We start from the raw sequence: 20240 nt of genomic DNA, 5'->3' as shown, positions 1-20240 counted from the left end.
CGTATTATTACCATTTTTCTTTTTTTTCACGCCCTGCTTGGTCTCTTCATTTTATCTTGTTTTTCAGACCAAGCAAGGTGAATCCGAGGGAAGAAAATGAACGGAAAATCTTTCAATTTTCTTTTTTTAGTACTAATGGATCTTTTTTTCTTAAGACATTTCATCTCATTCAGAAGCAGACAATAAATTCCTTTGTACAAACACATACTGCGTTTCTATCTTATTGATTACGTATTTTTTAAGTCAATAAAACTTTTGAGACTTCTCACTGACTTTTCCTTACTCTTTTGTGTAGCATAGTTATTTTATCAAGGTTGGCTATATTCGCGCCAATAAACATCTAAGCTAATTGAAAAAAAACTGCGGCTGTGTCATGGACACGGCCGTGTATTGTACGTGAATACGTTTACGTAACGGGTTAAATTTTTTATATAAAATATTTTTATTTATGTATTTAGGATGAAATCAAGGAAACAAATAGCTGCTGCCCAATGTGTCTTCATAATCGACGATCGAACACAATCTATACCTATACAGTCCGTTGTCGATGTAGTAGCGATTTCATCATCCTCTTGCATAATTTCAACCGCCCCAGCTGCAGATGTACTGACACTGTCGTTGATCCGCTCGGCCTTATTCATTCTTTTACGTTCCCGGCACAGCTTGACTCGGTCATATGATGTTTTATTATTACCATTCGATTGTTCTTGAGAAGCCCTTTCCAACCGTATACGATCTCTGAATTTGGTTTTGGCTTTTCGACGCGTATAGGCCGACATTATATATTTTTGATAATATTTTTTTATTCTAACACCTTATTATATTAACTGTCACTATTTTACACTGATGTTTTATACACAATCGATAGATTGAGACGACAGCTAACGATTAAAACTTAAACGAACGTCGTAGCTTCTCCGAGTCAAAAGTTATACCAATTGCGAATCTCGATACGCAGCAAAATGATCTCAAAATGGCGGCACTTCCCCCTCCACGGCGCGCGATGCGTCACAGTCCTCGCTTATCGTAATGAATTCTTTTATTTTTTAGCTATCCAGTGGTCTAATTTAATTTTGGATGTAGACGATAGATTCGAAACTATAACGCCAAACTGTATCTCCTGATTTTGTCATCATTAGGTTTTTTTCTGATAGCAAAATTAAAGACGTATTCACGTCAAAAATTCCAATTAATTTATTTAATATGATTTAAATTAAATTGGGCACATTAATTGCATTGTTATATCTCTTTTTTTTAGAAAAACTCATGAATGTAATTTGTCTTTTATTGTGCTAAATAACGTTTCCGCCTCTAGGAATTTCCCAATTTACTTTGCCTATTGTCTTTAAAAAACTAGAGCACATCATAACGATTAGTAACGACCGGGAGTTTTTTTTTCATCTCGTTGAATTGCCCATCTGTAATTGTGACAATTGGACGACTTCTATTGTGGAGGGATGGTTCCCTTTAATTAGACAAATTGATTGGTCCATGTGTGAGAAGGAAACTGAATACAATGAACATCTCTTTCTCTTTCTGCCAAACTAGAACAATACCCACGCTTGTCTGGGTAGCTGGTGGCAGTGTTTAGTGGGTATGGGTTGTTGCTGCAAGAATTGAGAAGTCTATTGGTGTTCCAGGTGTTCAAATCCCTCCCCTCTAGCAAATAGATTGTAGAGAACGTTCTCTGGGTTTGCAAAATTTGAAAAGACAAGATTCTGTTATATTCACATTGGCGTTCTTATTCTTGCAGACAATAAATGGTAAGGATTGCCGTCTCCAAGAAGGATGTATAAAACAAATTCTTCAGCAAAACCCCTTCCTGTAATAATTATGACCATTTATTTTATTTTATGTAATTTGAAATGTATTAAATAAAAAGTTATACATATCGTATATTTTATGCGGGATAGAAATGCTTCAAATTTTTCAAGTTCTTTTTTCAATCCAAATCTCCTTTTTTCCATTAATTATTAAAATTTCATTATGTTATATTTGTATTAATTAGATAAGAAATGCAAAATAATGCAGATTTCGTAGTGGAAAGAAAAAGAGGAAACAGACAGACTGAAAAAATGAAATATTAAAAAAAAATTAGATGTGAAAACGCACAGACATCCTCTTACAAATATTTACAAAATTAATTTTTTTGTGAAACTTATTTATTTTTTAATAAATTTGACTTTAATGTAATATGGACGTACGGAATACAACTCTGCGGAAGCGCTAAAAAATCGAACATCAACCGACTTCAGACCTTACAATCTAAAATCCTGAGAACAATAGTTAGCGCTCCCTTCTACATCTACAATTCTAAATATTCACTCGTTTATGGAAATAGCCCAATCTCGCTACACAAAATTCCACTCAAATCTACACAGTCATTACAACCCTCTGATCCACAACATGTCCACCAAGAACACTTCCACATCGCAGACTAAAGCAGGCGGGTGGCCCACGCGATCATTTCAACATATAAAGCCGATCTCCTAGGATGGTTGCTGGGTAAGCTTGCCAATCTGGCGAACTAACGGCTTCCATCACTGGATGGTCGTCGTTCATTCCACTCACGCCCTTGGTGTATGTATTTACACACACATACGAGGGTCGTTTGAAAAGTCCGTGCAAAAATAAAAACTACTTAATTTTTTGGGGTAAACCTTTTTTATTTTTCAACATAGTCTCCTTTTAGGCTTATACACTTCGTCCAACGCTGCTCTAGTTTGTTGATCCCTTCCGAATAATAGGATTTGTCCAAGTCTGAAAAATAGCCATTTGTTTCTCAGGAGTGTAGTGATGTATCCATGTTTCATCCACAGTGACGAAACGACGCTTAAAGTCCTGCGGATTCTTCTGGAACAGCTGCAAACCGTCCTTGCAACACTTCACACGATTTGAAAATCACTCGACTTCCTCGATTCAAACGAATGCCAAACACAAAGAAATAGACCGATCCGGCTGAAACTTGGTGTGTGTTCTTCCAAGAGATGCTACTAACTAAACATAACCTCGATACGCGCCAGTAGTGCTATATCTCTGACTTTGCACGGACTTTTCAAACGACCCTCGTATATATATATACGTGCATGTGTATTTCCGCCACCCCTTATCTCTCATCACTTTTGCTTATTGTACTGGATACAGTTGCAAAATAAATATACAAATTAAAAAAGAAAATACTGTATTCAAGAATTTGATAATTTCATTTTAGGTTTTCTTTCAATGTCGATCAACTATTACGAGATAAATGAAAACTACGAAATAAATATCACTAAAATAGCGATAGGTTAGTTTAAAAACCACAGTATGATGCATTAGAACAATTTAATCTGAGAAAATAAGGCAAAAGTGGTTTTAGTGGCGAATCGGCTGAAGATATAGGGGCCTACTAGTGCGAAGGAAAACCTCAAGACAAGGCCTGCTACTCGACGAAGCAAGCGGCTGTCTACCCTCTAGAACTGGATAAATAATTCACTTGGTTTTAGCCACCAGAACAGCCATAATGAATGTCAACGCTCACTCGCCCCGCCCACTCTTTGCGGAAGTTGTAAACCAACCGTGCTCATCCGGCTTCTTACAAAACTCCTCCACAACAATATCTAATTAACAATCAATTCTAAAGCTGAGCCAAGTCACATAACATCCCTTCTTGCACTAGAAACACAATCCTGGCTACCCTTGCCCGTCCATATTGAACTTCAGCTCATGTAATATCTAAAGTCTTCGGGCTCCCTCATTGGGATATCCTCAACCTCTTTTTAAAACTTGTTTTTTTTTTCTCTTTGGAATTACTGAACTTCCTCTCTAATCTTTTCCACTCGAAAGATGGTGGTGAATTTTCCTTTATACTTTCCCTCGGTCTTTCTTATCCTAAAGTCCTCCTCTTTCTATTTTCTTTGGCTAATTTTATTGTCATTATAAGGTCAATATAATTTCAATCTCTCAGTAGCTAATTAGTCTAAAACAAAGACGAGCTCCCATTACAAAACTCCATTCTCGATTCTTTTTTATATAATCACTATAACAGTATTATTTTTCTTTTTTATTATTATTTCAGAATCATTATCTTTTCTCGAATCTAATTCCAGTTTAACCTTCTCTTTCTCTACTCATTACTCTCTAACAAGAGGTAATAACCTAGGTAACAACCTTTTGAAAGAGGAAGAAATGTATTCATGCAAATTAACGGAATTGAGTTGTCACAGAAATTGCAGATACCATGAACCCAGAATTTTTGTTCTTAGAAATCGGTCTGCAGTTTGTCCTTTTTTTTTTAAGGACTCAATTGAGCCTACGTTGAGAATTGTAACAGAATCACAGCGTTTTACTAATTCCTGGAAAGTCAACAGTTATGTACACATTTTTTGTTTAACTGTTCATCATATACTGCAATTTGGGTTTTTCGAGAGCACCTAAGTAGGAAAAATTAAGAAAGAAGATGAATAAGCTGGTTTCCGTTAGCGTGTTCTTATGGGAAGTAAGTGCTGGTAATGGCTGCAGGGTCTAAGCGTAAAGATATACGAGGATATTTCAGCGGCCAGGACTTTTAAAGATGGAAGTTGATCCAGATTATTGTCAGGGAAATAAAAATGAAGATTGGGAAGTGGTCAAGTAAAAGATTTGGAATTTCACTAAAATTTTTTGAACAGACCAAGACTAAAGTTTCTGTAACATTTAATTAAGGTCTAAATTTTAATACAATTTGAGTCATCCTGAATTTTACTTACTCTAGTAATATTAAAAGAATTACTTACAAAACTTTGATAACAGTTAAAGAAAACTTCATGCCGTTTCTAAGTCGGTTCTAAAGAAATATTCATCAGAGTAGAAGACAAAAGCGTTAATTTTGTATTCAAAGTTGATGAACTCTCCCATTCTCTTTGTTGGTACTACCGACTGGCATCCGGATGTAAGGCTAGCGGAAATGTGGCAAAGTAGTTATTTGTACAGAAGAAGGTACGAAGAATTATGGAATAAATTATACTCAAATCAGGGGAAGCAAAGAGTTTATTATAGATATGAAAACTGGAGACACTGGGTACCACCTGGAGGCTAAGAGTTGGGTGAGAAATGCGTTGACGGGAGGGCACCAGGATTGAGAAGGTGATGAGGAGAAACTCTTCCTCCAGGCTCCCTGATGGTAGCCTCCTCTGGAGGCTGGATTTTGCTCCTCATTAGTTGTAAACAAACTTTCCTTCTTCGCATTTCTCGCTTGTTTTAAAGGCATGCGCCATAGTTCTGTTTTGACCTTTACTAGCCCACTTTACAAAGTACTTCTTTAATCAATACTAATACTTATAGATGAAGAATGGTGCAATACCTGCAGAAGAGATGTCTTCAGATAGTCACTTGGATCTTTGTTGTTTGACTTTGTTGGCAGCAACACAACATCCCTTTTGTTCTTCGAGTAATCAGTACTTTTACTTTATGCTGTTAAGTAGAAGAACTATCCACATTAACATCAACTGATCTATCAACTGATGTTGACTTACACAGTTATGCTAGCAACAAGTACAGACCCAACCTCAGTTTATCACAAATGGCAGCGTTAGGCAAAAAGAAAGTGAAGAATCAAAATTTATTCACAAAATTGCCAACTTTCCACGGTTATTCTTCAACAGGGCTCTTGTCTTCCAGTCTTCTACAGTAACAATTCTCTTCCTTGAGCAGTCTTGGTGCGTTTCCTTGGACTGTTTATAGGCAAACGATTAAAATGGAATGAACAAACAAGACTTAAAAGATTATCAACGTCAAATCATGCCAAACTTCTTTACAGACTTCTCGGAAGACGATCTGTCAACGGAACCTAAGAGGCTAATGTAATTAGTTCAAAACTAAGTGGAATTATGCTCTAGAACTGTGAGATTCGGCAAAATCAACAAAACATATTTCAATCTAAAATACTCTGTTAGATAGCTGATGTTCCTTTTTACGTCACCGCTAATCTTCATACTGATAACATTTCTTACAACCATTCGACAGAATATCATAAAGCTCTCATTCTCTATTCTAATTCTTACATACAGTCGTCCTCCTAACATTCTTGACAACCCACCCGAATGGCCAGTGGCCCCCAACTTCGGGAGTCACATTCGTAGATAGTACTACCTCTGGGTGATTTCTCTCTTTCTATCGACCATGATTTAGATTAGATTAGATTAGATAAGGGCGTCCTCAAGGCCTACGCCACTGCGACCCCTTTGGATCTATTGTAGCTTCCCAAAGTTCGCCCACCAGACCTGTCCTTTTAATCAAACTCTTAATGCTGGAGAGCGACTCTTGGGTAAAGCTCACAGGCCTTGGTTTTTTTCTCCCCCAAGAAGTAACATCCTTAGCCGTACGAGCCCCTCACACTGACACAACACGTGCAGCGCCGTTTCCTCCTCCTTCTCCTGACAGAACCTACAGAGGCTATTATCCGCCAGGCCCAGGGGTCGGCAACCTATTTTAAGTAGAGAGCCATTTCTCCTTAAATAATTTTAATAAATCTTACCAAGAGCCGCAAGGATGATAATGTAAAAACCACAGTAGATCATTTGTATTCACAAATTCTTATTTTATGATATTGAATAACATTTAAATATTTTATATATTTATTTTCACATATTGCAAAGTAAATAAACAAATAAATAATAACTAAACCTGTGTTTGAATGAAAATGGCGGCAGCCTTTATAGTTATGTACTGTATTTTAATATAATTCTATTCAATTTCAAAGTTATCACATTTAAAATTCTTTTTGAAAAAAATATCTTAACTTTAATAAATGAAATTTTCATTTGTTTCAATAAAATTGAAATATACAATTTATTTTGGACAGGCTGAAGAGCCACAAAATTTGGATTAAAGAGTCGCATGCGGCTCGCGAGCCGCGGGTTGCCGACCCCTGGCCAGGCCCATGCATCCACCATGATTTACCCACACAAATCTCATTTTATTTTTATACAGAAAATAAATTTTATTTATAAAGGAAACAGAAATAGAAGAACTAAATAAATTTTACTCTAAAATCATTCAAAAGAATATCTTTTTGCGCCCTTTATTCCGTATTTAAAACAAAATTGTATCAGGGAGGGGTAACCCGACGTGACGCAGTAGCTAACGGCTGTTGTTATTTAGTAAAAAGTCCAATTTTGAGGAAAACTTTGAGATTAGAAGTAAATGAAAGTCGCGTTTTTCCTCCAATTTTCAACCAATAAATTCTAAAAATTTATTTTTAAGTTTCTCTTATTTTTTAGTACTTATTCACAGCTTTCTTGATAGTTGAACAATTTAAATTACTATAAATTTCGGAAACTGTAGAAGATGCTGTAAGAAAAAAAAAACCCTTAGAGTTTCTTGGCTAACACTAATGTTCTGGCTGGAGCATTTCCTTTAGCTTATACATCATACAGTCCTTTCCGCCCTCTGCTGGCGCATTCTTCGCCATGCAGCCGTACGGTTACTGCAGGGCTGCAGCCGGGTGGTTACCACTGTTAGTCTTCTCTTACCATCATCCTTCCACACCAGAAACTCTCCTCTTTACTCTTTACACGGCCGTAACTCCACTCCTCCTGTGTCCTTTACTCTTGTTTCCTCAAACACCCCCGCCCTCGTCCAAACCTGCAGCGTAGTGTGTTCAAATGTTCGGCTATGCCCCCCCATACCCTTTTTCCGCGCTGTAGTATCTCATTCTAGACATCGCTTTTTCCTTTTTCCTGTCATATCGTTACCCCAATGTAGCACAGATGTGGCTCATACTTTCTAAAGATCCTGGTGGGAGAGTTACAGGCAGGAAGAGCGTGAGTGAGTGAGAGAGAGAACATTCCGGCCTTATGTTCTCCAACGTCCTAGAATAACCCATCAATACAATTTATTATTTTACAACTGAAAATATATCTCGTAAAATTGGAAATAACTTTCCCTGTTGTTTTGGGTTTATTCGTTTTCTGGTGGTTTTTCTCTGCCTAAGCCAAAAACCATTAAAGTTGAATTTCTTCGAGTCAAGGTGAGAACTCCGGTTCTTGGAACATTTGTTTTTGGTTTTAGATTTTGTGCGTTTTCTTGTTTCTATAACCAGAATTAAAATGAAATGAATTAATCAAATCAATTCTGCGTACTCAGAGCACAAGAAAAGAAGAGTTAATAATCAAGCTCTTTAGCTAATAAAAACCTCCTTTATAAAGTGAACAATGTTTAGCCTTCTGTCGTTCACACGCATAAACTCCGGCCTACCTATTTAGACATAAAGACTTACCATTAATTTAAAGCCCTGTAATTATTACAATCAAGCAGTTAGGAAATAACTACAGTTTGCTAACTCCTGCTTAGTGTAGTAAGGACGGCTGTTCATTGAGCACGGCAGCACCCAAGTATTTCTTCTACCTAATATCCCTGCCTCTGGTTCGTCGAATGCCGCTGCTGTACACAATTCTACTCTTCTCCTTCTCCGCCTCCCTAGCCACCGCACAAGGCACTGGCAACAACCCTACCATCTCTTTTGCCCTTCCTACTACTATCCAAACTTACCCTTCGGCTCTCTCTGTTAAAGGATACTTCATCAGTTCCACATTTTAACACTCTATTAAAGTATCGTAAACTTTTTTTTTGATTATTACTTTTTTTTATTTAATAAACTTTAGAGTATCGATTGGCTAACTGTCATAGCACTTACTTGTACTTAAGCCTTGGCCCTTTTTTTGGGTATGTGTACTTATTGGCGTTTTAATTATATTTTAATAAATAACTCATATAGCTGAAGATTGGACTAAATAATAAAACTTTTAGGAGAGGTAGTCACATTCCCTGAGGATCCCGTTATGCAAAAACAATAGTTCCATAGTGTTTTTAAAGAGAAAAAGTACAAAAGTTTTGAATATTGTACAAATTTTATGCTGCCCGAAGATAGTTCTAAGTTAGTTTCGGTAATAGAAGCTGGACTGTCCGAAATGAGCCAAAGTTCAATGCAGGCTTCAATATGAGGCTTTAGTGCTGTGATATCACTCTTCAGACTGACCAAGATTTCTGTATGTACGAGTGTTATTATAGAAAATAAGTTCTCCTGTAATCGTGATTAAAATTATAAACTGGCAAAAATGATTAAAAAAATAAAGTAAAGTAATCGCCTATTTTTTTTCAGGCGAAGCTTCTACCTAATATCCCTGCCTCTGGTTCGTCGAATGCCGTTGCTGTACACAATTCTACTCTTCTCCTTCTCCGCCTCCCTAGCCACCGCACAAGGCACTGGCAACAACCCTTACCATCTCTTTTGCCCTTCCTACTACTATCCAAACTTAGGTGTCGTGGACGGAGGCGATTAGCAAACATACTTTTACTGTAAATTTCTTTAACTAACCATTAATTAAAATCCAAGAGAGGGAATCGAACCACAATACATAATTAACTTTACTGGCAAAAATGATTATATTTTATAATAATTATTATTTTTCATCTTTTCAATTTAAGACGAGCCAACATCTGAGGTTATTGAGGAGACAGCCGGCCTCTGGACAGTGCTCTCTCTCGTCATCCCGGACAGTGAGCTGTAAGAAGTTCCTAGGAAAAGAAAAATCTAAGAGCTAATCTAATTACTTCCCTATATTTTCAATTACTAATTATTAAAACGTCTTCAATCTCAGATAGGATTACACAGGATACACTCTGACGCCCAGACTCTGTATTAAAAGGCCCTGTAATTAAGGTCTAGCGGATTCAAATCTGGCCTGCATGATAAGTTGTGCCTCAGAAAATGTCCTGTTACGGACAAAATCTACCTCGTACAGCAGTCTGGGATATAGTTTATGATATTAATATTATATCCTTATTTGTTTATTAAATGTGATCCTTTTATTTATTTTACATCTTTCCAATGAGGTGCATCACAAAGCTCAGGAGCTCCCTTTGGAGAAGCCTTCAGTGATGTGAATATAATTAATGATAGGAAATTAATTATTTTGTAAGGAACTAGACCCCCTCATTGTCCAAGTACTTCCCATTCTATGAATGTAATAAAATAAATATCGTAGGGTTTTTTTTTGTACTGAATTGTCCTTTCAGCACCGAATTGTTGTCAGTATAAGTCACGTGAGAGATCACAAATTCTATTATTAAGATGACTAAATCATTTGGCCAAAGTTGAAATATTGTTCAGTTTGATAAAGTGGATAACTTGTTATTGGTGGGTGAAAAAAAGAAAAAAGTTGAACCTGTAGCAGCAAATTATCCACAAGTTCCCGCGATCTAGAAGGCTTTAACAAACTAACACCCCCTACCCGCCTCCACCGCTATTCTTGTTAAAGCTCCTTCACAACTTCCTTTTCTGTATTGACATGATGTGCCGCTACTGTCTACTAATGAGCGCCTCTTCTTTTCAAAACCTGTATGACAAGCTCAAAACTGGCGCTTTACAAAAACAGGGTCCATCTCTCTCTCTACCTCTCTCTCAGCGCTATTCATATCTCTCGGTTAGTGCAGCTTGAAGCAGCTTTTTGAATATTATAGAAGGAAAGCTCACAATCTGAAGCTCACACACAGAACATCAAAAAATTTCTCTTTCACTTCATTATCCCTTCAGTGCTATTATATGCAAAATTGTTACGCTATTTGGTGACCGCCAAAAAATAATGTTTATAAACAGAAAGATGCAAAATTACGCACAAATTTCTATCATCTTTTTTTTATTTTAATTATTTTTAGAAGTATTATTTATTGTTCGTGAAAAGTTTCTGATTTTTCAACTAAACACTTCCTCAACATTAAAGTAGTAAAGGATTTCTTTGATACTACCTGAAGTAGCGCACATGTTCAACTATACCTCTTACCGTTTTCGGATTTCAATCCATCCACAGTCTCAAGACGTGTATTTCTGGTAGAAAAAAAAAGAAGAACATTTGTACGAACTCAGAATTGTCTCTTGCAGCAGTTTAGCGCCAAAATATATAAGGGTAAAGTCGGGTGAGATGGCCAATCGGGAGAGATGGCCAACAGCCGAAATTTAACCGTAATGTCGTCCGACAGCGCTGAGTGACCTCTCCAGTGATGAACCTTCATGTCTGACTACAGTGAGTTTATTTTGGTCTGCGTCAAAGCGTTATATAGCAAAATACACAAAGCGAAATACCATCCCCAAAAAGACAATTATGAAAGAAAGGATTGTCCGATAAAGAAAACGCTCACCTTCTCCAAGTTCCGATGAAGAGGACGAAACAGTAATTGAATTTGAAGAGGAAAGTGATGGCCATTTCAGAAATCGATGAAACTGAATGTACAGGATATGGGGAAAGCTACAACAAGAGCAGAAAAAAAAGATTGGTTGGAATGCATAATATGCCGGAAATGGTTTCACGAAAATTGCTCTTCTTTTGCATACGCTTGCCAAAATTGTAGTAAAAGCGCATTTAAAAAGAAGAATAATAAGTAAATATTAAGTAACCATTCATTTTTTTCTGTTATTTTTACGTTTTACTAGTGCAATTTCATTTACAATATGTGGCCATCTCTCCCAAGTTACATTGGCCAACTCACCCAACCCAGAGGGGATAGATGGTGCTATTTTTTTTTTTTGTAAGAATAAGAAAATGTTTCCCTCAGCATTTTTTCTGAAACTTTTCCCTTCTCTTATGTTTGTGAGCGTATGAGGTTTCCAAAAATAATAATAAAGTAAGCCTAGCCCTAGCCAAAATTTTGCAGGCACCCTCCAAATAAAGTGGTGGCCATCTCACCCGACTTTACCTAGTTGAAAACGAAAGACGAAGTCAGAAAAATGACAACCGATTTCTGTAAAGTTTTGAATTTTGTTTATAGTATTAGTACCACGAAGGTAATAATTTCGTACATTACCCTTAAATGGTAATGGACCATTTAAAATGTAATTAGAGGAAAGCAGAAGGAAATCGATGGGGATCACTCCAGCCACCACCAGAGCCACAGGCTCCGAGACCTTTCGATGGGAACAGACGATCCTGAACACTCCTCTTCTTTTTAGCCGAAACCGTGTACAAGAATACAAAAACAACATGCCTGCCACAGCAGGAGAAAACAATCGATTTTTGAGATTGATCGAAAAATTGATTGTTAAAAAGTAATTTGGAATCCAAGGTTGTTACACGATTTTTCTTGGAATGGAAAAAAAAAAGTGGTTAAAGATAAAAAAGAAGAAGAAGAAGACAGATAGAGAAGAGAATAAAACTGCGGAACGACAGAGGGGAACCTGTTAACAGATTGACTGATTGCTGTCGATGACTCTTCAACGATTTGTTGACTCTAACCGCATTAGAAATCACTTGGTAACTGTTTGTCTTCAAGCGTTTTCTTGTTCTTAAACTGTACCCACTGTTAGCTTAAGATTTATTAGTGAACAACTTCTTAAAGAAAACTTATACACACATATATATATATTTTTTACTACTGGTTACCAATAATTTCCAAAATTGAGTTTACACAGGAACAGGAAATATGTTTTTTGAAATTCTCAAAACTCGAAAAAAATCTGTTCTCGACACTTGTTCGACTTTCTTTTACTGGAATTGACGTAGTTAGTTTTCCTGGAAATTACAGTTTTGTTTTAATATGTTCAAATTGGTAATATTTTGTGTGTTAAAGGAATGTAGTCGTCACTTTAATCCGCAGATCCGCACTAAATTCTTCAATAAAAAGTTTTGTACCAAAATGATTGGCCGAACAAATCATATGGCCGCATTCAAATGATTTTTTTTCCCCCCGGAGCTACTTAGAAAATAACAAAAAACTTTATATAAAAAAAGAATCTGTAAAGCCGAACTTCCGATGTCCCGATATTCTTCCGTATTATAAGAAGTGGTAGAACCACTTCTTAAACATAGGTATTCACCGAATTCGGACATTCTTCTTCCTTAAGTTGAAGCCCTGAAGATGGCATAGTCCCTAAGTTGAAAGCTTGGCATTCATATGAATAAAATAAATATGGTAGAACAAAACCGGAAATGGCACTTCAGAGGAGTGAGCCTACTTCACGGCCATCCTAAGAAACTTTTTAATATAAAAATTCCCACTAAAATGTTTTAAATAACGGCTGATTCTTTTCAAATTTTGAATTTTATTTACTATAATAATACCTATTTATCTTTTTTCAGGTGGTGGAGATGTACTGTACATTGAATTAGCCCATTAGAGGACACGACCTCACTTTCTAATACAGAAGTTCCCTTAAAATAAACTATATACCTACATTTATGCAATTAACTTGCCATAATTGGTGCCTTTTCCTCACACAGATTTTAAATTTTCTTTTTTGTTATAATACAACTAGCTGAACTAGAGAGTATAGACAGTTGAAAGACAGGAATATACATGTTTGAACATGTTTGGGTTCAGCTGTAGGGGTTCCTGATTAGATACCATTAAACCGAGAAAGTCTACACAACGCGGTTTCTCTAACATTCACACACTTAAGGTATCAAATTTTTCTCCATCACCGGGTAAATGAGAACCACTATTGTTAGTACTATAGTAGATACGAAATTTGCTTTCATCAACTGTTTCTACTGTTGCAGCTAGCTCTGAAACAACCTTCTCTGTGTACTTTCCGAGATTCAGGGGTGTCCTAAATAGTATTATTGTGCTGTTCATCTTTTTTGATGACTGATCCATTAATCCAAGCAGTCATTTATTATTATTAATTTGAAGCTTTCGACCTAAGCTTTGGACTAGGTCATCTTCAGGGCTTATACCTTTAGACAGCAAACTGACTTTCACTACGCAAACTGGACTACACGACTATTATTTCCTCTTCTCTCACGTGACTCCAAAATGACAGTGACCAACAAACTCCTCCTCTACAAAGTAGTCATTAGGCCGATGTTGCTCTACGCCTGCTCCACCTGGAGCCTGGACTTGTAGTAGCAACATCAAGAAACTCCAGGACAACACAGAACAAATTTCTGAGACTCGCAAAGACTCTCCAAGACGCACTAGAATTGACTCACTCCACGGAGACTGCGTCCATTATTCCCGTTCACTCCTATATCCAAAATCGTCTGCCCAAACTCCTTTCCATCGTAGACTGTCCATCCTAATCCACTCTACCGCGATATAGTCCCCTACAGATCCTTCTACAACATACAGACACAGAAGACTAAAGCATATCCTACTCTAACTTTCTACACTAGCTGCAGGTTTTTCCTCCTTTTCCCCTGCATACCAATCCTCCTCACCTAACTTTTCTCTTACTTCACTTTGTTAAGAAGGTTGAAATGTTTTTATACATTTATACTTCTATATTTATTTTATGTATTGTATATATTTATTATAATAAATATTTATTCTTCTTCAAGGGCTTATACTTAAGAACGCCGTTACCTTAAACATAGGTTATTCACCGAATTCGGACATTCTTCTTACTTAAGTTGAAGCCCTGATGATGACATAGTCCCTAAGTTGAAAACTTGGCATTCATATGAATAAAATAAAAAAGACCTGAGTAAAAGTTGGCAATAAATTTTGTGGAATTAGGCAGCGGTCACTCAATGTAGCGAGCGCTAAGAGGGGACCTGCGCTGTACTAACTTAGTTCCTTCAAATTTTCTAATTACCCTAATTAAATACAATTATGTGGAAAACTTTTCCCCTGATTTTCACAAACAAATAAACAAACTGAAAATAGAAAATATTAGCGTTCATACTGCTTTACGACTGGCTAACTAATTTATATTCATTTCAATTAAAATATCTCTTTGAAAATAGGAAATTAGATAGAGCACGCCCGCACAATTTGGTAATAAAAAGGTTCATTAATCATTCAAAATAGCGCCCTTTTATTACTTTGATCTCGTGTTTGTAATTATAATGTACATATTAATTTATCTACAATTCTGTTTAATTCCATCAAACGACACGAATTTGCATACCAACTTTCATTAATTCAGAGGAGATGAATGTTTCAATATTAATTGAAAAACAAAAAACCTGGCAGACCATTCTCAATTTGCTCTTAATGTGATCAAATGAACAATAGATGGTACATATTACTTTCTACTTGAAGAATTTGCTTCCATTTACTGTGCGGTATCTGTAGCGGTCAAAGAAGCTGGTAAATATGCAAGGGACCGCACTGCAATTAGTAAAGATATGGCGATTTTTCACCTTTCATCAATCGATAATAACGAAGCCTAGGGTTATCCTTCAAAAAGTCACTCGGCTATCATATTTTAAGATCCAAGAAATGCACCTATTTGGTGGCCTACAGAGAGTAAAATTACGATCATATGGATCATAAGAGCCATGCCGGCAAACTCAAAGCCATATTTAGCATCAGACCTAAAATATGTATCCCTAAAAAATAACTATTCTATGTGGCACTTTACTTTTGTTCTAACAAAATATATACAAAAGCTCCCACAGCATTTTAAAAGTGTCGCAGACTTTAAATCATTTCTAAGTAAGAAAAGGCCACTTTCTAACGATTTAATGAAAGAAAGAAAAAAATTGAAATTTGGCAGATGGCCAAATATACACTAAACTTGGGACATTCTTCTTTCTTTTAAGCGATGAAGAGTCTTCTAACATTAGTAAAATAGGAAAACTTGGGACATTCTTCTTTCTTTTAAGCGATGAAGAGTCTTCTAACATTAGTAAAATAGGAATTGAAAACTTTAATTTTACATAACTACCAGGAGGCTGTTTTTGTAAACTTAGAAAAAGTTGTTCACTTTAGTCAGAGAAAAACTCTTATTTTAAATTGTAAGATTATTACATTATTTTATTAATAATTTGCTGTAAGGCGCCACGGTAGACTAGACCCGCAAAGCTAAGGTGTATTGCTGGTATAGTAGGTTTGTTTCCCAATGTCGGCTTTGGATTTTATTTAATATTTTAAGTAAAATAATTTGCTAATCACAGCTTATCATTAGATTTGCCGCTACCTTACAGAAGGATTATTTAATTTAGACTCTACTATTTCTTGAGGTAGAGTACCTAAACTGATAACAATTGACGTGGAACGAGATGTGGAACAGTTAAAGAATCGATGATTACAGAAAATGATAATTAATAAAAAAACTTATAAAGCTAGCAACGCTGGACCATATTCTATTTTTTTTTTTTTTTTTTTTTTTTTTTTTTAATTTATTTGATATTCACAATCTACAAAGAATAGAATTCGTAATAAGTGAATACGATAAAAGAAGTCTTCCTGACTGGATCAACATGAGGAGAGAAGCTGCCCACCGGCAACACTCTCGCTGGAGTTTCTTACATTACTGGAGATTGTCACGAGGCCAACAGCGTTTCAGTCGTCGTGGAGGACGATCTGGAATCGTTGTGGAGGCGAGATTTAGAACAAGAGGATTGGTACAGAATGGAAGAGAGTCAAAGAATTTTCTATACTTAGATTTAGATTCGTCAGTTATATATGAGATTTTGAGATCGTTATGGAGAGTAGAGTTAGACACATAAAATGGAGAATTTGTAATCTGTCGGAGAATTTTTGATTGGAAGGACTGTATTCTTTGGGAATTGGAATGTTTGGTTGAACCCCACAGCTCAAGTCCGTAAGTCCAGATCGGTTTAAGTACACTGTTGTATATTAGTCGTTTATGTTCCAGTGGTAGTTTGGATTGTCCAGAGAACTGAGTTGTAAATGTATGTTAAGAAAACGATTGCTTTTTTTGGAAGATTGCGAAGAATTTGTGCTGTTATCAAGTCGTATCCTGGAGATTTTTTGTACGGTAGGGATTTGATTAGATGTTTAACGTCAGACGGAGTGAATGGTTTTGGTGGTAACGAGAGTGGGAGAGGGATGTCTAGGTCTGCTATGACGTCAGTGCTGTGTGACTCGTCTTGAATATCTGGGTGAGGAGTGAATACGTTAGTTAAGTAGTTCTTAAATTCTGTCGCTGTTTCATTGTCGGTAATTGTCCAAGATCCGTCGTCACGTTTAAGAGGAGAGGAGACAAATTTATATCTGAGAAGACGTTTGGTGGCTGTCCAAAGAGATTTGCGGTCAGATACCAGAGAGGTCACGTACTCGTCATACTTCAGGGATCTGTGTTTTTGAAGCTCTCGTTTCAGCTGTCTCGTCAGTCGGTTGAAGGTCAGCTTGTCACTCGGGTAATTCTAATATTAAATTACAAAAAAGACAGAGCTCATTAAATTAAAGACTAAATAATGAAAATAAGATGATTAATGCTGTCCTCTACTTCAAGAGAGGTGGATGATGGTGTTACCACCCTACCACTTCTCCCACTCCTAATCAGCTGATTGTGGAAGCAACACAGAATATCGTAAAATAGACAAATACAAGTAAGAAACCGCCCCAAATATAGCAACAAGACATAGAAAATGATTTCAGCTCCCACGCGATTGAAGCAAGCGTAGTAGAAAACATAAATCTATAAAGAAGTATCATGAGAGGAGCTAAGCATCATTGAATTGAATTGAAAATTTAAAAAATATCAGTCTCAAGTGAACTGAAATCTGAAAACTCAAGTTTCATGATAACTTTACAATGATAAATAAACTGTAGAATGTGGATTTTTTTAAATAAATAAATAATCCAATTAATTATTACACGAGAAAGAAGAAAAATCAGGAATTAAAGTCCATTTGTATTTTCTAAAAATTGTCCTTAAAAAACTGTTACCAAAGTTTGATCAACTTTAGATCAATCTAGATTGCTTTTAGTCACCAATTAGTTTATAATAAATGTTGTTGCATTAAAATAACTTTAGCAATAAAGATGTTTATTTTGAAATAGATTTAAAAAACGTCACTTTCAACAAGATCCATACGGTTTACATTCATGTGTAAATCACACTGGAGCTGAATAAGGGCTGTGAATGGTTGGAATCGATTTTCTAGGTGGGCGGGGCTTCCACTGAGCACAGATCAATCATTGTTTATATTTTTTTTAAATGCTAAATATCCTGAAATAATTATTGTTTAATTGATTAAGAAAATAGGTGCGTGATTATTTTGGTTTTATTAATATGGTATTTAGTTGTTTATTGGTAAAATTTGGTAAAAAATAAATATAAATAATAGATATAAACATGTTTGTAATCGTAAAATGTATAATAAATTATGTAATGTATTGTTTATTTATTGTTTTTGTATTGTGTTATATTTAGTATATATACTATGTGACTGGTCGGCCAGACTGTAGAGTTTATATTTTCATTGATTGGCGAGGCATACACAGTGTGCCAAAGGAGTATAAGGTTGTATTGCGCGAGTGCAACTTCCCCTACCATTTAGAGTGGGGGAAAAGACCAGAATAGTGCCTAGCTTTGAGCCACGAGGGACTTTCCCCTACTCTTATTTATTGTACAGTCGGGTTGTCGAGAGGAGCTGCTGCTCGACCGCAGGTTTCGACAAGTCTGAGGTGTCGTCATACGCGGCGGGAGTGTACTCAGACTTCGAAAATTTAAAAATTTCAATCAACAAAAATAAATAAATAATAAAATAAATAACAATTATTTATTTAAATACAGTGTCTATCCCCTTTTTTTTGATTTTGATTTAATTTCTTTTTGTTTTTTTTATTCCATCTCATTTTTATTGGTTTTTAAATTTAGTTTTTATAAAATCACAAAATTGAGTAAATCAAGAATATAAGAAGTTTCTCGAGTGTTGGTTTGTATTTTTTAGTTTCTTCCACATGGTTATTTCCTGAAGCTTTTAAAAGGTTGAATTTTCGGTGTGCTCTTATTTTGAAGGGGAAAGAAACATCCACATTTTCTACTTTTCGTGTTCAATATTTATCTTTTTAGGTAAGGAATTTTTAAACATATATTGTTCATTATAAATTCCCAGCGTGCGTGGCTATAAAAGAAAAACTGTTCGCAAAAAAGTGAACCCTTTGAACATTTATCCTGAAAAAAAAAAAAAAATTACTGAAAACGGCTTACGCGTGAAAAGGCCGAGGCCGTTTCTGAAGCTGACAAGATTTCCGTGGTCGAGGGCTCCGAGGGTGGTCCCCCCCTTGTTGTGGGGTACAACCTGGTGGGGGTCTACCCGTGTGCAGTTTGGAAACCAGCAGCTACACAAACTACCGCAACTCCGCAAACATTAACTCCAGCCAATAACAACCATCATCACCACCACCATCACTGTTCTTGCACAGGTGAGTCAAAAATAGTCTTATTAGAAAGAGTTCCCAAATAAACACGAAACTACTCCCAAAAAAAAAATCACATGGTATTTCACCCTTACCATATGGTGACTATCCCAAAAAAACCTTTCTTAGTTATTATAAAACTACCAAAATTTCCCTGCTTTCACTATAACCAATCCAACAAAACTACAAAAACTTGTATATCTAAAAGAAAACTAACCCTTAAATGAAAAAAACACATGGTCTATACGTAGTTTGTTTATCAACGCTACATAACCTCCTTAGGAAAACTTGCATAACCTTAACCTACTATGTTTACAATGTGCGTAACCTCCACCATTGCTTCTAGTTTTCATTCAATAAAGCAGTTTATTGTCAATAAATGGAGGAAAACCTATGTTTTATATCCAAGTTTAAAAATAATTTAATATAATGGAGAAAAGTTTTGATTTTCTGGATTTTCAAATAATTAAATTCATAAAATTGTAACTAATTTTTGGGACAATAATCCCATAACCTCTAAATTGTTTTTTTTTTACTTAACAATGTTTGGGTTAATTTTCCATTACTCGAGTATGAATTTAGACTTCAATTCCTTAAAGATATTCAAGGTTTTATTTTTTTTTTTTTTGGCGCATCAACAGCTGAGGTTATTAGCGCCCGGAGCTTTTTCCAGTGCACTGCCGGCCTCCGGACAGTGTTCTCTCGTTACAGATAACACTGTCCATCACCGGACAGTGAGCTGTAAGAAGCTCCTAGGAAGAGAAAATCTAAGGGTCAGCTGCTGGATTCGAACCCGGGACCTCCGCGTGGGAGTCCAGTATGCTAACCTCATAGCTAATCCCTTCCCTCTTCAAGGTTTTATTAATAATATTTTTGTTTTTAAGGTTAGGATTGTTATTTCAATACTATGAATGTGTAGTAAAAAATAAGCGAAAAAATTTTGTAAAAAGATTTTTAGCGAGTCTTACCTAAGATTTTAGATTTTCGCTATTCTATCGATAACATCCACTACTCTTTTATTTAAGACTATACTAACTTAAGCAGCATAACCATAAGTACCTTCCATTTTTTTTATTTACTAATGATAAAACGGATATTTTTTTATTTATAAGAATGCTAAAAAGGCTCTAGTATTTTCTCCTAGATTAAAGAAATAATAAGAATAAGAATAA

At 35.8% G+C, this 20240-nt stretch overlaps 1 protein-coding gene and 1 long non-coding RNA gene across 5 annotated transcripts in view; one reads left to right on the top strand and one right to left on the bottom strand.

The window, feature by feature from the left end:
- Positions 1-20240, bottom strand: part of LOC141460302 (uncharacterized) — a 426050-nt gene that overhangs the window by 231646 nt on the left and 174164 nt on the right. The gene's annotated exons all lie outside the window — the stretch shown is intronic.
- LOC141460300 (nucleolysin TIAR) overlaps positions 18278-20240 on the top strand; it is a 1257025-nt gene continuing 1255062 nt past the window's right edge. Inside the window, exon 1 of the mRNA XM_074140189.1 lies at positions 18278-19074. The gene's annotated coding sequence lies outside the window, so the exon portion shown is untranslated. The remainder of the gene's footprint in view (positions 19075-20240) is intronic.

Source organism: Rhodnius prolixus, unplaced genomic scaffold, assembly GCF_049639745.1.
Source record: "Rhodnius prolixus isolate KJV_2025 unplaced genomic scaffold, Rpr scaffold_6, whole genome shotgun sequence".
Lineage (NCBI taxonomy): Eukaryota > Metazoa > Arthropoda > Insecta > Hemiptera > Reduviidae > Rhodnius > Rhodnius prolixus.
This window is presented reverse-complemented; position numbering and strand designations above follow the sequence as displayed.